This window comes from Peromyscus maniculatus, chromosome 17, assembly GCF_049852395.1.
Source record: "Peromyscus maniculatus bairdii isolate BWxNUB_F1_BW_parent chromosome 17, HU_Pman_BW_mat_3.1, whole genome shotgun sequence".
Taxonomy (NCBI): Eukaryota; Metazoa; Chordata; class Mammalia; order Rodentia; family Cricetidae; genus Peromyscus; species Peromyscus maniculatus.
The window spans coordinates 26,152,695-26,168,786 of record NC_134868.1 but is presented as its reverse complement, the minus strand read 5'-3'; the positions used below and the strand labels follow the sequence as shown (position 1 = coordinate 26,168,786).

At 45.2% G+C, this 16,092-nt stretch overlaps 1 protein-coding gene and 1 long non-coding RNA gene across 4 annotated transcripts in view; both read right to left on the bottom strand.

Annotated features, from left to right (window-relative positions):
* Stox2 (storkhead box 2) overlaps positions 1–16,092 on the bottom strand; it is a 243,440-nt gene that overhangs the window by 222,963 nt on the left and 4,385 nt on the right. The gene's annotated exons all lie outside the window — the stretch shown is intronic.
* On the bottom strand, positions 1,762–7,096 carry LOC143269031 (uncharacterized). The gene is made up of 2 exons (XR_013045303.1): positions 5,822–7,096; positions 1,762–5,422 (listed from the first exon to the last, which is right to left on the bottom strand). It is a non-coding gene; the product is annotated as an uncharacterized LOC143269031 (long non-coding RNA).

Genomic DNA, 16,092 nt, shown 5'->3' with positions numbered 1-16,092 from the left:
GAAGTCAAATAAATTTGCTGAGGCGTGGAAGGGAGACCCTGCATCTTAACTACATAGGACCCTCATGATAAGACCCTCTGCATTAAACAGACAGGGGGGCATGCAGGCAGGTTTTCAGGCCTGCAGACACAGAACACCATTTTTGTTACAAAATAAAAAAATAATATAGGGCCAGGCAGATGACTCAGCTGGTAAACGTGACCAAAACCTACCAAACCTGACCACCCGAGCTCAATCCCTAGGACCCACATGGTGGAAGGAGAGGCTGGCAAGCTGTCTCCACACATAGGCTATGTTTACACACACACACACACACACATACACACGAACAAACAAACAAATAAATAAATATATGTGGTGGTATTGTATTCCCCCAAATATTGTGCATGCTAATAAACTTATCTGGGGTCAGAGACAGAGCAGCCACAATATTAAACATAGAGGATAGGTAGTGGTAGCACACACCTTTAATCCTAGCATTCCAGAGGCAGAAATCCACGTGTTCAAGGATATAGCCAGGCATGGTGACTCGTCATCGCCTTTAATCCCAGAAAGCAAGCCTTTAATCCCAGGGAGTGGTGGTAGAAAGCAGAAAGATATATAAGGCGTGAGGACCAGAAACTAGCAGCATTTGGCTGGTTAAGCATTTGGCCTGATTAAGCTTTCAGGCTTCTAGCAGCAGTTCAGCTGAGAGCCATTGGGATGAGGACACAGAAGCTTCCAATCTAAGGAAACAAGACCAGCTGAGGATCCGGCGAGATTCCTGCTACATATATGTGATTTTAAAATTAAGTGATCTGAAAAATGATAACCACCTGGATTTCTGAGATCGTTTTAAAACATTGAAATGAGGTCACGTGTCAAAACAGAGAGTGAGAGAACCACTCTCATAGCATATCTATCCAATGGCTTTGTTTAACCTAGTGCTTTAGTCCAAGGGTCTTGAGATGATACAGCCTAGGGGTCTAGATCAGGCTCTTTTTCTCTGCCAGTTGAAGGATTAAAAGGTGGGGGAAATCTGAAGCGCAACAGGTGGCCGTGAGAACTCTCAAGCACCGCAGACAGGATTGGAAGCTGAAGGAAGTTGATGACTGGAGGTGAGGGAACACACAATTGCAGCCGATATATAGAGAAAAAGACCCTCTGCAAAGTGGGGGGATGAAAAATCCAGCCAGGGTTGGAGCTTTTAAAGCCTCTGAAGAATTGTCCTCCCCTAATTTAGGGTCAGTTTGAAGAAAGCTAAGGGTGGCTGATTAGCCCAGAGCAACACACTCAACCTTTTTTTAGTTTTAAATTATCTTTAAAACTTTTATTGGGGTGTATGAGTGTCTTGTCTCTATGGAGTATGTGCACCACTTGCGTGCCTGGTCCCCACAGACGCCAGAAGAGGGTGTCAGATTCCCTGGAACTGGAGTTCCAGACAGTTGTGAGCGGCTGTGTAGGCACCGGGAAATGAACCCAAGACCCTTGCAAGAGCAGCCAGTGATCTTTGTCACTGACCCATCTCTCCAGTCCCATCAGCATTAAAAAAAAAAAAAAAAAAATGTGATGGGACAAATACTTTTATTATTGACAATCATATTTTCTTTTAAAGTATCACCATTTTGACATTTTTCTGTGACACTCTTATGTTTGAAACTCCAAAAAAAAGTAAGTAAGGCCACAATACCTCAAGGAGGCCTGTAGGCTTAAACAGCGCTGCCATATTAAACCCCAGATAGGAAAGCAACTTCTTCCTTGCTTGGCTTGCTGGCTTTAGAGTGTTTTGTTTTGTTTTGTTTTGTTTTCTCATGTAAAATGCCTCTGGAAGAGAAAGGGGCAGTACCATGTTCTTAGAAGAGAATGTTCTAGAAAACAGTTTTACAGTGCCATTGGAGGTTAAAGGCTTAGAAGATAGAATTAATTGTGGCAGGAAAGTGAAAAAGGGCTTGAACCTTCCGAAAACAATATTCTTTGTTGAGACATTAGGTAGACACTGTATCCAGCTGGAGTCTGAACACAGTTACAATTTGTCATAACAGCAAAGGTGACAATTTGCTCTGTGATCATGCTAACTGCCCCACAGCAACCACAGGAGAGTGGAATCCTGTGAGAGTGGAACTTACCTCTAGGGGGAAGCATGTCCTTGTCTCCTCCCTTATAGGTTAATCCCACGTGGCGGTCAGGGGTCCAGGGACCACCTCGTGGGAGACGGGTCCGCCTTAGGGCAATGTGCTTTTCCTTTCCAGAATTCCCACCCCCTAGTGCAATCCTTACCGGCTGAGCTACCACGAGATTCTGCTGTGTCTGCCCACCTTCCTGAGGTCTGACTCAGAAAGACGTAGCTATTTCTCTTTCTTCTCTTCCGTCTTTTTCTTTTGGATGCTGACTAGAGCCTTTAATATGCTTTTAAACTCCCTAATTGACACTTTGGGCTTCTTTGCTCCATTTCTGAAGCTCCCCTTCCCAGTGTGGGCATGTGGATGCCTGCCCCCGGGCGGCTGACCTCCACACAGCTTCATCCCAAGCAGCAGAGCTGGAGTGCACCTCCATTCTGGGGAGTTCACAGCTCGCCCGCCCTGGAGTTTTCTTTGTAAACTCTAAGAAATGTTCTTGTGCTTCTGTTCGGGTCCATTCTTTGTCCTCAACCTTCCATCTGCACCCATTCTTAAGTTATTTTATTAATGAGACTCAGAATCCCAAAAAAACGACCTTGATTTCTCAGGTATCATCTGATGTCTCACTGAGGTTCCCCAGGATTTCTGATAACGCTTTTTTTATGCCTTAAATTATTTTGATTGTCAAAGAAAACGAACCTGTTCGTGCACCCGCAGACTACACCAATCCGTTCAGCCAATATTCAGCGCTATCATTTACAAGTTTTTCTTTGTGTAAAAATGCCAGTTTTTGTAAGAATAACTCTTCCCCGCCCCCGCCCCCACCCCACCACATGTGTGTGGTGTGTGCAAGCATGTGTATGTGTTTCAATGTGCAGAGGTTCACATGTATTTGGGTGTGTTTGCATGTGCTGTATGCAGGTCAGAGACTAACACTGGATGTCTTTCTCACTCTCCATCTTATATATTTAAGTAGGGTCTCTCACACACACACTAAATCCAGAGCTGACTAATTCAGCGAGTCTAGGTAGCCAGCTTGCCATGGGGACCCCCTGTCTCTGCCTTCTCCTGCATTGGAACTACAGGTGGGCTGCCGTACCCGCCCAACTTTCTATGTGGGAGATCCAGGCTCCTCACGGTTGCATGGCCAATGCCTAATCCATGGAGAGCCCCTCATGCGACCATCCTAAGGAGGACATTGTACTCTTTTCCATTAAGGAACAGTGTATTATAAAATCTTCACGAATTGTGTTGATTTCTGGTAATGTATCTTAAGTCCATTTGATTTTCTATACAGAAGAAAATAAATTTTCAGGGGAAAAAAGCACCATTTTTAAGACATTTTAAAAAGGGCTTTTTTGTTAGTTGGTTGACTGGGTTTTTTTGGCAGTGTACCAGATCCAACTAAGGTTTCTGAGCCTTGCTAGGCAAGCACATTACCACTAACAATACCCACAGCCTGCTAATAAGGTTTCTATGATCCAAGATAAACATACCATTATTCAGCTTTTTCCCCCACTTTTTTTTGGGGGGGGGGGTGTTATTGCATATGTTGAGGTCAGAAAGCAACTGACAAGAGCCACTTCTCTCCTTCTGTAATGTGGGTTCCAGGACCAACCCCAAGTCATCATCAGACTTGCTGTGTAAGTGCCTTAACCCCGAGTCCTCACCAATGCAGTGGTTATTTGCATAGCGTTCCTGCTTCCAATTACAATATACACTCGTGAATCCATGTGCGGCATAAGCCTCAGGAAATTTCTGGGTTTCGTCCAAATTATCTCAAGAATTCTGATCCTTGTTTGACCAGAGCCAGGAAGATTCTGGTGTCGGATCCTGGAGACCAGTGATCCTCCAGGCATCCAGTCAATTCAGCACAATTTTGGTCACGTGTCCAAGGATATACACTAGAAGTATGTTTCTGATCACTTTATTTTCAGAATACATACATACAAGTTAGGCAAATTGGACATCTTCTTCTGTCTTCTCCCTACAAATGGAAACTTTTCAGTATGCTTTTATCCTATGGAAGGCTCTACATTTTCAGTCCCCCTCCGGGTGACCCAGCCTAGCAACCTATGGCGTCCTAAGACTGGATTGAAAGAGATCTTGTGTTTACCCCCACACCAAATGTCATTTGGCTCAACATTAACAGCAAGGGCCATGATGTCCAGAAACTATGATCTCAGGTCCCACCCTTTCCTCCCAACTATGAGGAAACTACCTTCCTCCTTAACAAAGTCTGTGACCGCAGCGAAAGCGCATGCTTGCTAAAGGAATAAACAGACTAGCCCAGCTGGCTTTCCTTAGTTCCCCAAGATTTTATTTTTCATTAAGACATAACTCCAACACCATCTAACTTACAAACAATACCCCAGGTCTTAATTTCTAAAGCTGTATTATAATACAGGCAGGTTTAAGATATGCTGCTCACAGTAACCGTTAGACCAATACATTTTGTAGCACTTCGCCAAATTGAAGTCTCTTTTGGATTTAATTCCGTTTTTTCCACCTGTCTGCCTTCGTGTGGATTGTTTCAAGAAGCAGCCTGAGTCAGGCAGTGATGGTGCCTGCCTTGAGGCCCGGCACGTGGGAGGCAGAGGGAGGTGAATCCGAGTTCGAGGCCATCCTGGGCTACACGGAGAAACCCCATCTCAGAAAAAGACACAAAAGTGGCAGCAGCAGCAACGTGGGGCTAGTGAGATGACTCAGCTGGTAATGGCGCTTGCGGCCAAATCTGACAGCTGGAGTTCAATCCCTGGTACTCACATGGGAGGAGATAACAGACCCCACACGGGGTCCTCTGACCTCCACATGTGCACCATGGCATGGTACATGTGTGTGTGTGTGTGCACACACACACACACACACACAAATAAGTATAATTTTTTAACTCTAAAAAAACATCCCTTAAGCTGGGTGGTGGTGCACACCTTTGATCCCAGCACTCAGTAGGCAAAGCCAGGAGGATCTCTGTGAGTTCGAGGCCAGCCTGGTCTACAGAGCGAGATCCAGGACAGGTACCAAAACTACACAGAGAAACCCTGTCTCGGGGAAAAAAAAATAAAAGAAAAAGAAAAATTCCTTAAAGTAACACAGTATGCCCCCAAAGAGCTCTTAAAATCTTTTAATCAACTGTTTTCTTTGTTCTCATACCAGAAGTAACATCATTCCTTGTTGATGAAAATCTGAACTGGCACCGATGAGGGTAACTCTAGTGAAGACTCCTAGTAACGGGGGATATGGAGCTTGAACCGGCCATCTTCTGTAGCCAGGCTAGGCTCCCGGTGGACGGGCTGGAACACCAACCCAGTCACAAAACCCTTGACCTGTAGCTAGAGTTTTCCTGCCTTGCCTACAGTCAGGACAAATCTTTGTCACCCGCCAGTCCCACAGCCGCTCAGACCCAACCAAGTAAACACAGAGACTTATATTGCTTACAAACTGTATGGCCGTGGCAGGCTTCTTGCTAACTTTTCTTATAGCTTAAATTAATCCATTTCCATAAATCTATACCTTGCCACGTGGCTGGTGGCTTACCGGCGTCTTCACATGCTGCTGGTCATGGCTGCGGCTGGCAGTGTCTCTGCCTCAGCCTTCTGCTTCCCAGAATTCTCCTCTCTCCTTGTCCCACCTACTTCCTGCCTGGCTACTGGCCAATCAGTGTTTTATTTATTGACCAATCAGAAGCAACAGATTTGACATACAGACCATCCCACAGCATTGACCCACACCTGTCCTGCCTGCAAGATGTGCTGGGGCAAGGGTGGCTCAGGGCCTGTGGGAGTCTGTCAGGGGGCAGCCCAAGCCCAGCACTGCCTGGATGTCCGGGAACCGGAAGCTGGATGCCTCAGAGACCTAGTGTAGAACCAAATACAAATACAACCGAGCGACAGCAAACCAACAGACAACAAAATAAACCCTAATGTTATTCTGCTCGTCTCGCAGATCAATGCCTAGTCCAATCATCCTCAGAGAGGTTTCCTCCAGCAATGTGGGAGCAGAGGCAGAGACCCAGAGCCAAATATCAGGTGCGACCCTGAGGAAGAGGGGGAGAAAAAGATTGTAGGAGCCAGAGGGGTCGAGGACACCAGGAAAGGAGAGCCCACAGAATCAACTAAGCAGAGCTCACAGGGGCCCACAGAGACTGAAGTGGCAATCACGGAGCCTGCACGGGTCTGAGCTAGATCCTCTGCCTACATGCTATGGTTGTGTAGCTTGGGGTGTGTGTGGGACTCCTAACAGTGGGTTGGGGGTGTCTCTGACTCATTTGCCTGCCCTTAGGATCCTTTTCCTCTTACTGGGTTGCCTCGTCCAGCCTTGATACGAGGGTTTGTCCCTAGTCTTAGAGAATCTCGTTATTCCGTGTTCAGCTGCTATTCCTGGGATGTCCGCTCTTTTCTGAAGGGAAGATCTGAGGGAGAGGAGAAGTGGGGGGGATGGGGGGAGGAGTAGAGAGAAGGGAGGCTGCTGTCGAGGTGTATGAGAGAATAAATAAAAAGAAAGCAGGGGGGAAAAAGGAAAGAAAATCACCCTTACTTCTAATACCTATATCCAACCACGATTGTTATCTGTGATTGTGATATTAGGAGTGTATTTTGTATTTGTTTTAGTATCCATCAATCAGTTGCCCAAAGGATTCATTGACTGGAAACGCAGCCAGCTTCTTTTATAAGGTAACCCTAACTCAGAGCAGGCCTCTGGGTACTCACTCGTTAATTCAGTCATTCATTTATTAAAGCTCTCAGGTGACGCTGAAATAGACAAATTCAGGAGCCATCAGTTTCCAGCACGGGCCTAGGGTCCCAGTCACACCACTAAACATGATTATACAAGGTTACCAGCTAGCTCAGGCTCTTCACCTGAGAAAAGACACCTGGCAAGTGGCCCAGAATATAGTAACCAGTGCACAGTAGTATTGTGATCTCCCCCAATTAATCCCTATGTACCTGATTTATGTTTAGTTCTGACCTGAACTGTTATCAAACAGAAAATGCATCTCAAGGAACCATAAGCGTCTCTCCACATTGGTTCAAAATGTTTTTTGTGACAGGGTCTCGATATGTAGCCCAGGGTGGCCTTGAACTCACTATGTTGCCCAGGCTGAGCTTTGTCTCACAGTTCTCCTGCCTCTACATCCAGAATCCTGGGATTGCAGGTGTGTATGATCACATTGAGCCTCAAAGACATTTTCAGTGACTATCCAGTATTCTACCCAACATATAGAAACAATGTTACCAATTCTTTCCCACTCATCTTATTTAGATGAGCCGCAAATGTTCACTCATATAAGGTGTGTAGTGAGCAGCCTCCTACACAAAGACCTTTATGGTACAGATTATTATCTAATTTCTGATTTTTATTTTAATGCTTTTGAAAAAAAAAATGTTCACAATCTCGCTGCCAGTACATTGAGGCAACAGACTTATTTGATCTTTACCCACATTCATCATTTTCCCAGTCTAAAAAATCATAGTTTGGAGCTGCTTAAAATTAACAATACTTTTAAGAACATCCATTGCGGTGGTAAAAACTTCTGCATCACCACAGAAAACTGGACTCAAAAGTACAAACAAGATTTTTAGTCTCCACCTTCAAAACAATTACAGTCTGAGAGGTAAACACATTCAAAATCACCTACTAATATAACCAAGTAGAAGTCAAGGGCTACATACGCTTGGAAAAAATTGATTAAAATATTTGACATGAAAATGGGAATCATCTTCAAACTTTATGACTGGAGAGGGCAGTATCTTAACTGAAATGCATAGATAATCTCTTTTGGCACAAGGGTAAAGTCAGCACAAAGACCGCCCTACTTGCAAAGCTAAGTACGTTCACAGTGTTACAAGGAACTAAATTCATTCGCCAGAACTCGTATTGAAGTCATCAGCGCTTGTGAGAAGAATACTAACATTCTCTCTCCTGGCACAGTTGGACTTGAAATCTTTTCCTTGAAAACAAAAGCACTTTTTGAGTAGGTCACACTCTTGACCTTCAGTTGGCCAATGTAGACTCACGTTCTAACAGAAGAGCGGGTCCAACGAGTATGAACTGCACGATTCATATTCAACTATTCTAGAAACAACTTCAATTCCCAGTCTATTGGCATGTAGCTGATCTTCTGCTATTAAATGTTCAGAAATTTTAACGGAAAGAAGAAACTTTGTTTCAAAGAGTCATACTTTTTGTTTTTGTTTTTGTTTTCATCAAAAATCCTTCAAATTAACATCACACACAAACGTATATAAGTTTCAGGTATGACTTATTCATACCGCATGTAAGTTTGCTGGCTAAAGTTGCCTCTAAATTTTCACTACAAACAGAATTGCACAGAGCTGAACCTTAGAAAAGCCAATTTTCCCTCCTTCCCACCACACTGTAAGAAACGGTACGCTCCTGAAAACAAACACATTATTTTAAGACTCATGGTGTTTTCTGAGCTATGTTTCACCCAAACTTAGGTGTCAACCGGATATATTTAGGTTGTTTGTTTACTTGCTTTGTTGAGACAGGGTCTCTCCACACAGGCCTGGCAGACTGTCCTGAAACCACTCTGTAGCCAAGGCCGGCCTAGAACTCACAGAGATGCTCCAGACTCTGCCTCCAGAATGCTGGAATTAAAGGCGTGTGCCACCACCGCCTGGCTCTTCGTGGAAAATGAGTGGAGAAGAAATTCATCAACTAAAGATTCCACAGAAAATGTATGGTCCCTAGTCATGTGACTGTATCTCCATGAAGCTCTTTGAGCCGAGATTTGCCGGTCACAGACACAGCTCCATTGCCTTCCTGATTTGGAATCGTTTCACATGTCTACAGTTATGTCTCTGTGAAGGTGACGGAAGGGTTAAAATGAGAAAAAGGACAAGAACAAACACTTACCAACCAGAGGAACAGCAAGCCACACTGTACCTCAGGTCCGAACCAAGAAGCTGCGGTTACATCCCCTGGAAGTCTCTAGAATTCCCAGAGGGCCCTTCTGGCTTTGCAACCAGTGTGAGCCAGAAATTAGACCCAGCGTCCTCCTCCTTAACCGGCTGCTTGTGACCCCTGCAACTAAGATACCCAAACATGGGACAGTTGATGCAGTACTAACTAGGAAAAGAAGCAAAAAACAGTTCTGATTTCCAAATAGCACTCACGTGGTCGCCTTCCATCAAACTCACGTGCGAGTCCTCACCCTCCCTGACCTGTGAGCCCTGATCAGTTCTCAGTTTTCTTGTGTTAGCCTGTGCATTTCCTTGTATGATCCGGTTTCCACAAAGACCTCTGCTAAATTAGTTTAGCAGAATCCTCATCCTGAACACCCGCTCGGGCACTCTTCCTCGACCGTACCCAAGTGAATCCAACTACCCTGACCCGTGTTCAGCAGGAACCCTGTTCCAGGGGTTTAGCCAGAGCCCCAACCATCCATCCACTTCCTTAAGTAATTTTCCATTCTCTCACATCCACTCTGAGCCTCGGTGACAAATCTGCCACTTGCTCGGGCTGTATACAGAGATGTACCTGTTACAGGAACTGCTCAGATCAGAATCTGTGTCCTGGTAGCCCTCCCAAGCTAGGCTCAGTCACCCATCCTTAATGAGCCAACTAAAAAGATAAAGCAGCTGGGCGTGGTGGTGCAAGCCTGTAATCCCACACAGGAGGCAGAGGCAGCTAGATTTTGGGAGTTTGCGACTTGCTTGATCTACATGATGAGTTCCAGGCCAGCCAGGGCTACACAGTGAGGTCCTGTCTCAGAGACAGGGGGAGGGGGGAGAGAAGGATAAGGGGAAGGAGAGAGAGAGAGAGAGAGAGAGAGAGAGAGAGAGAGAGAGAGAGAGAGAGAGAGAGAGAGAGAGAGAATAGATGGCCACATTGAAAAGAGGAACAAATAAAGATGTCCAGGGACACCCTTCACCCCAAATCTATCTTTAAAGTTCAAAAAGGTGGCCAAGAGGTATGCCTAACAAAGACGTCCTGGTGGAGGTGTAGTACCACTCATCACTGATACATCCTTGTCTCTGCTCCAGTCTCCTGCAAACTGATCTAACAAAGTGTCAGAATTGTTCCTCCTCTGCCTGCCCCTGGCTCCGCTCTGGCACCAGGGTTCAGACTTTCTCTTCTGCCAACATGATACTTGGAGAGACATTCCACTTTCTCAGAGTCCATTGTTTCAATGGTCTGACAGCCAAAGTGAGGGCATGTACTTCTCCTTAGAACATCTTACTCACCCCTGCCTGGAAGTTTTCGGGTTCAGCCTCTCTTCCCCACCACAAGACACCATTGCTGTGGTCCTCGTACCAGGTGCAATGGCCCTCAACCAAATCTTCCTTCCCACAGGTTAACAAGTGTCACTGGGTACCCAATTTTTAGTATCAAGCAGGAGCACGATATTAAAAACCTTTAGTCCAGATCCACACTTTGCACGCTGTGTTCCCAAGTGCAGGAAATGAACCGCTTTAGCAGCTCACACCAGCTCTTTCCCTGCAACTGCCAGGAAGCAGCTATTGGTGATCCTTCTCCTACCTCACACCCTGAGAACCAGGGACTTGACCGTCTGTGGGTGTCCACATTTACAGGAGATTCTGGAACCACCCCCTGCCAGTGTGGATGGGGAGATGACTGTCACTGCGGAGATCTCTAAACATCAATACTAGAAATTCAGGTTTTATACTTCTCCCGCTGAGATTTGTGTTTCCGCTCCACAATTACAAAACATGACAGAGTCAACATGGACTCTGTAAAACAGGAATAACCAACGACAATGGTTTTTGGAAACTTCTAAGTGGGATTGTAGTGGGTAGCTGTTCCAGCTTTGACCTGGAAGTACTACCCCCAGTGAGGCTTCCGATAACTGTCACGCCTACCTATGATCAGCCCTTGAGTCAGGGCTGAGACAGGAGCCCTTAAGACCAGAGATCAGGATGCGGCGGTCTCTTGGTTCCTGGTGATCCTGGATGCTGGATGGTAGACCAAGTGGAGCTCTCCAGAGAACCCAGCTGGACTGCACCTCACCTCTCCCAGATCCTGTAACCAACCCCTTTACTAGCTGTAAGTTACCCCAATATAAACCTCCTTTTTAGCCACGTGGAGCTGCCTTAATAAATCCTCCGATAGCTAGCGCTCACGTGAGGCAACTCCAAAGGCCTGGGTGGCTTCCGCCCTCAGCCTCCTCTGTGGCTGCTGGGGCAGCTTTCCACGCTTTCCACACTCCCTGTCTCTTCTTCCCTGTCTTTTTTTAGAAACATGACAGAGCCAACATGGACTCTGTAAAACAGGAATAAGCAAAGACAATGGTTTTTGAAACTTCGAGGGGGGGGGTGGTGGTGAGAAAAAGTAATCTAAGATGATTACGAGGCCAAAAAGGAAATCAAAATAGTAGTTATCCACCTATCCAAATGAGAAAAACAATGGAAAGTGCATATATCAGCGCTTGTAGGAGCTCATCAAAACTGTACTTAAAAGCAATTGGCTGGCTTTCAAGACCCCGCATCTTATAATTACACAATATGTATGTGGGAATCATGGCACTGGAGAGACGGCTCAGCAGTTAAGAGCGCTGGCTGCTCTTGCAGAGGACCCAGGTTCAATTCCCAGCACCCATGGCAGGCAGCCCACCAATGCCTGTAACTCCAGCTCTAATGGATCAGACTCCCTCTTCTAGACTCCAAGGGCACCTGCACTCATACGCACATACCTACATACAGGCATACATACACACACATAAGTAAATAAATTTTAAAACTGTAAAAGAATGGAAATCCTATAACCCAAGGTATTTCTTTCATAGGCCCTGTATCTTCAGTTACTTTACATTTTTATGTGTCACCATGCCATAAATTAATTCTTTTTAATTTAGAGAAAATATTTCACATCTAAAAGTTTCATTGCACTCTTTTATAAAAAGAAATAAAATAAAAATATTGAACTAGGAACACCTACATTATATAGCTCAGAACCATTTGTAATTCAAGCTCCAGGGCACCAGATGGCCTCTTCTGGCACCAGGCTGTGCATACACACAATAATAAAAACATTTTTAAGGTGAACCCCGTTACCAATGCCTCTTTAAAGCTTAAATGAGGCAATGCATATAAAGTGTCTGCAGCAGTCCCTGACACATAGGAAACTTTAGCAAGCATTTGCCTTTCTTCTTGTCATATCTCTTTCCACTCTGAGGTAGGGTTAGCAACCACTGAATAAAGCAAAGACAGAAATGGTGTAAAACCTGTCTTCTAGAACCTCCCTTTTTCCATAGGAGAGGAAATGCAGAAGACAGGAAAGACTCAAGAGCCCTGTCATTACCTGGGGGCAGACATGGTTCCTAAGGTCTCCTTTCGTGTTTCTGTATTCGCATTTCACAGTTAACCATTAAAGACTTTTTTCCTTAAACCAGCATGTTTTAATAAATTAATAACCAGGCTCTGGTGAAAGGAAATCAACCCAGACAAATTACACTGCTCACAGATTCTCCACTGGTAACAAAAAATGACTGAAGTCTCCTAAGGTTCCATATTAACCCCGACGTTGGCAAGCTTTCCAAGGCTTTCCAAGATTACCCAGACCAAAGGGGGGAAATACCCGGGGGTGGGGGTGAGGGGGTGGGGGTTCACCATCAGAACCTACAAGGCAAGAAGTCAAGTATCTGGATGAATACTGCTAGAACAGCAGAACTTTGGGATCAACGTTACTGTAACCAATCAGATAAAGAACGTCTGTGTGTGTGTGTGTGTGTGTGTGTGTGTGTGTGGTGTGTGTGTACATGTATGTGTGTGTGCCCATGCATATTGAAGCCAGAGGACAACCTGGGAGGTCATTCCTCCTTTTTGTTGGTTTGTTTTGTTTTGTTTTGTTTTGTTTTGTTTTGTTTTGTTTTGTTTTGTTTTGTTTTGTTTTGTTTTGTTTTGTTTTTCTGAGACAAGGTTTCTCTGCATAGCCCTGGCTGCCCTGGGACTCACTCTGTAGACCAGGTTGGCCTTGAACTCCCAGAGATCCACCTGTCTCCGTGCTGGGATTAAAGGTGTGCATCACCACCGCCGCCGCCACCGGACTGTTCCTCTTTATTTCTATCTAGCTTATTTCTTGGGACAGGTCCTGGGACTCGAGGCTCACCAGTCCTGCTAGGCTGGATGGTCATGGAGTCCCAGAATCCTCCTGACTCTGCCTCCTTGGAGACTATTCCATGAGGATACCAAGGGATGGACGGATCAGCCCCCTTACTCCTGTTGCCTTGGTGACAGAGAATGCACTGGGTTAGAAAGGCTGTGAGAGCCCAGAGGAAAGGACAGACTCCTGAGAAGACCCTTCCAACCTGAGGTCGTCCTGCAATGTCGCATGACCTGTGCAGGTCTGCCGCTGCTGCCACGTGTCCCCTGTCCGCTTTTCCTCCGTCGTCTTCACCCTCATCATTTTCAGCTTCCATCCTAAGCACCTGCCCTCTCCCACCTTCTCCCTTCTCACACCCTGTGTCTTAGGAACGGAGAACACCAAGTATTTCCCTCCAAGCACCCAGACACCCTTTCCATTTTGCCTTCCCTTAAATCAGTGCTTCTCAATCTCCCTAAGGCTTAACACAGTTCCTCATGGTGGTGACCCCCGACCATAAAATCATTTCATTGCTACTTTATAACTGTAATTCTGCTATTGTTATACATCTTAATGTAAATACCGATTAGGTGTGATATATAATATGTAACCCCCTAAGGGGTCGCAACCCACAGGTTGAGAACCACTGCCTTCAACGTCCTTATTGATGACCAATAAATTCCTCTCTCCATACAGCTTCTTTCCCAAACTCAAAACAAACTCACAAGAGAGCATATGTAAGCAATGGAGTAATAATAAGTAAACAAAATAAGCAATGGAATGTATAAGACTGGGAAAACTCCTAGTGATTCTAGGCACAGCCACGGTTCTCAGAAATCACTTTAAATACTTTCTTGTATAGAAACAGACACACCTTTGCTCCAAGTGTCAGGGAGCCAGAGTGAGGTGGTTCATAAAAACGCTTTGTATGACTGATTAGACGCTAATGAACACTTAAGTGCATCATTGTTCCCTGTTTAGACTAATCCTGAGGTTTTAACATAGCAGGTACACATCTTCAAGAAAGGAACCCATATCTGAAATACCTCCAGATTTTTCTACAAGTCTAATCCAACCCTCCATATTTAAATATTCATATCCCCGCACTGCAGCATATCAGCCTGCCTGTCTCCACGGAGCTAGCCTTGGCTAACCCCTCTGGCTTTCTCTTCTGTTCCTCAAGAACTTCAAGCTAACTTACCCATGCAACCCTGGCATGATTGCTAACTCCTGACTCACCATCCAAATGCCCCCTAATGAGGCACTATAGCAGAGACCTTCTGCACATGCGCTCTAGCATCTAGCTGCCTGGGCCAGTTACCAGCACTGTCGATTACCTTATTCATATCAGGGGTTGGGAATATGGCTCAGTGGCAGAGCGCTTACCGATTTATGCACAAGGCCTGGGGTTCAGTCATCCACACAGCAAAAAGCAAAACAAAATGCATGTTTTTTTCTTTAAATTTTTGAATGTCTGTCGGCCCGCTAGACCAGAACTGATTATGTCTGATTTGTTCTCTACTCTGTGGTTGAGAAAGGACCTAGAAAATATGTATCCCAGTTGCTGGATGACTCCAAGAAGTTTTAAAGCAAGGAATTCAAGCCACTAAGCTGTGCGTTATTTAATTCAACAATTTTAAGTTGAGCTATGAGCTGTTCTGAGTTTTGTTTTTGAGTGTGCAAGTGTGTTTTGGAGAATGCAACTTGTTAAAACATTCTGTCTCGATAATTTACTTCTTGAAGAAGCCTCTTTAAGAAAGCGACTCAGGCAAGGGTGGTCACACAAACCTATCATCTTGGCCCTCCGATGTAGAAAGAAAACAGTCAATAATTCAAGGCCACAGTTGGCTATGTAACAAGTCTGAGGCTAGCCTGGGCTATATAAAATGCAGTCTTATAAAAGGAAAAGGAAGAAAGAGGGAGGAAAGAAAATCTTTCTGAGCTCACCAATTAAAAATTTCCAAATGAAATAAACTCTTAATGTCTACATATTCTAAACAACTTTTTTAATGCAAAGGACTAGCCTTAACTACACACTAAAATGTGTATTTAGGTTTTAAACGTATAGTTGGCTTCAACTATTTTAAATATCTAAGGGCCAAATGGGGCAGTGTAAAAAGTCACTGGAGGGGACAGAGACAGACCCAGTATCCTTAGGATAGGAAGTTAGAGAAACCCACGGGCCCGGGGAAGACAGGTGGGAAAAACTCAGAAGCCCGGTGCACAGGAAGAAAGGAACTAGCATGTGGCCCCACACAAAGGCAGAAGAGTCTATGGTTGAGGCAGAAAGGTCCCTGGACCCAAGCAGACAGATGGCATCCTTCTGAGGGCAATGATGATGGAGGGCATAAGTGTAGAGTGTACCGTAAGAGAAATATTCTAGTATGGGACCCATTTCTTCCCAAGACTGCTTCAGTAGATTTGTATCTCTTGGGCCCTCCAGTCCCATCTGTCACCTTCTCTGCCCCTAGAAACCTTATTTAAACACACATCAAGCCGGGCGATGGTGGCGCACGCCTTTAATCTCAGCACAGAGGCAGGTGGATCTCTGGGTTCGAGGCCAGCCTGGTCTATGAAGTAAGTTCCAAGAAAACGAAGGCTACACAGAGAGACCTTGTCTCGGAAATAATAATAATAACAATAATAATAATGACGATAATAATAACAATAATAATAATACATCAAATGGTGTCATGCCTTCTCTCTGCATTAAAGCCCTCCAGTGCCTTCCAATTCTTCACACATGGCCCTTGCTTACCTTGCCCATGTCTTACAACACTCTCCACTGAGCAGCCACTCACTTCCAAACGGGGGGGGGGGGGGGTGTTCTGCAGCCCCTGAGCCTGACCCATGCACGCCCCTGCTCCCAGCCTGCTCCCAGCCTGCATCTCTGAGCTGAGGCTTCCTGAGCCCAGTCCACCCCCAACCGACA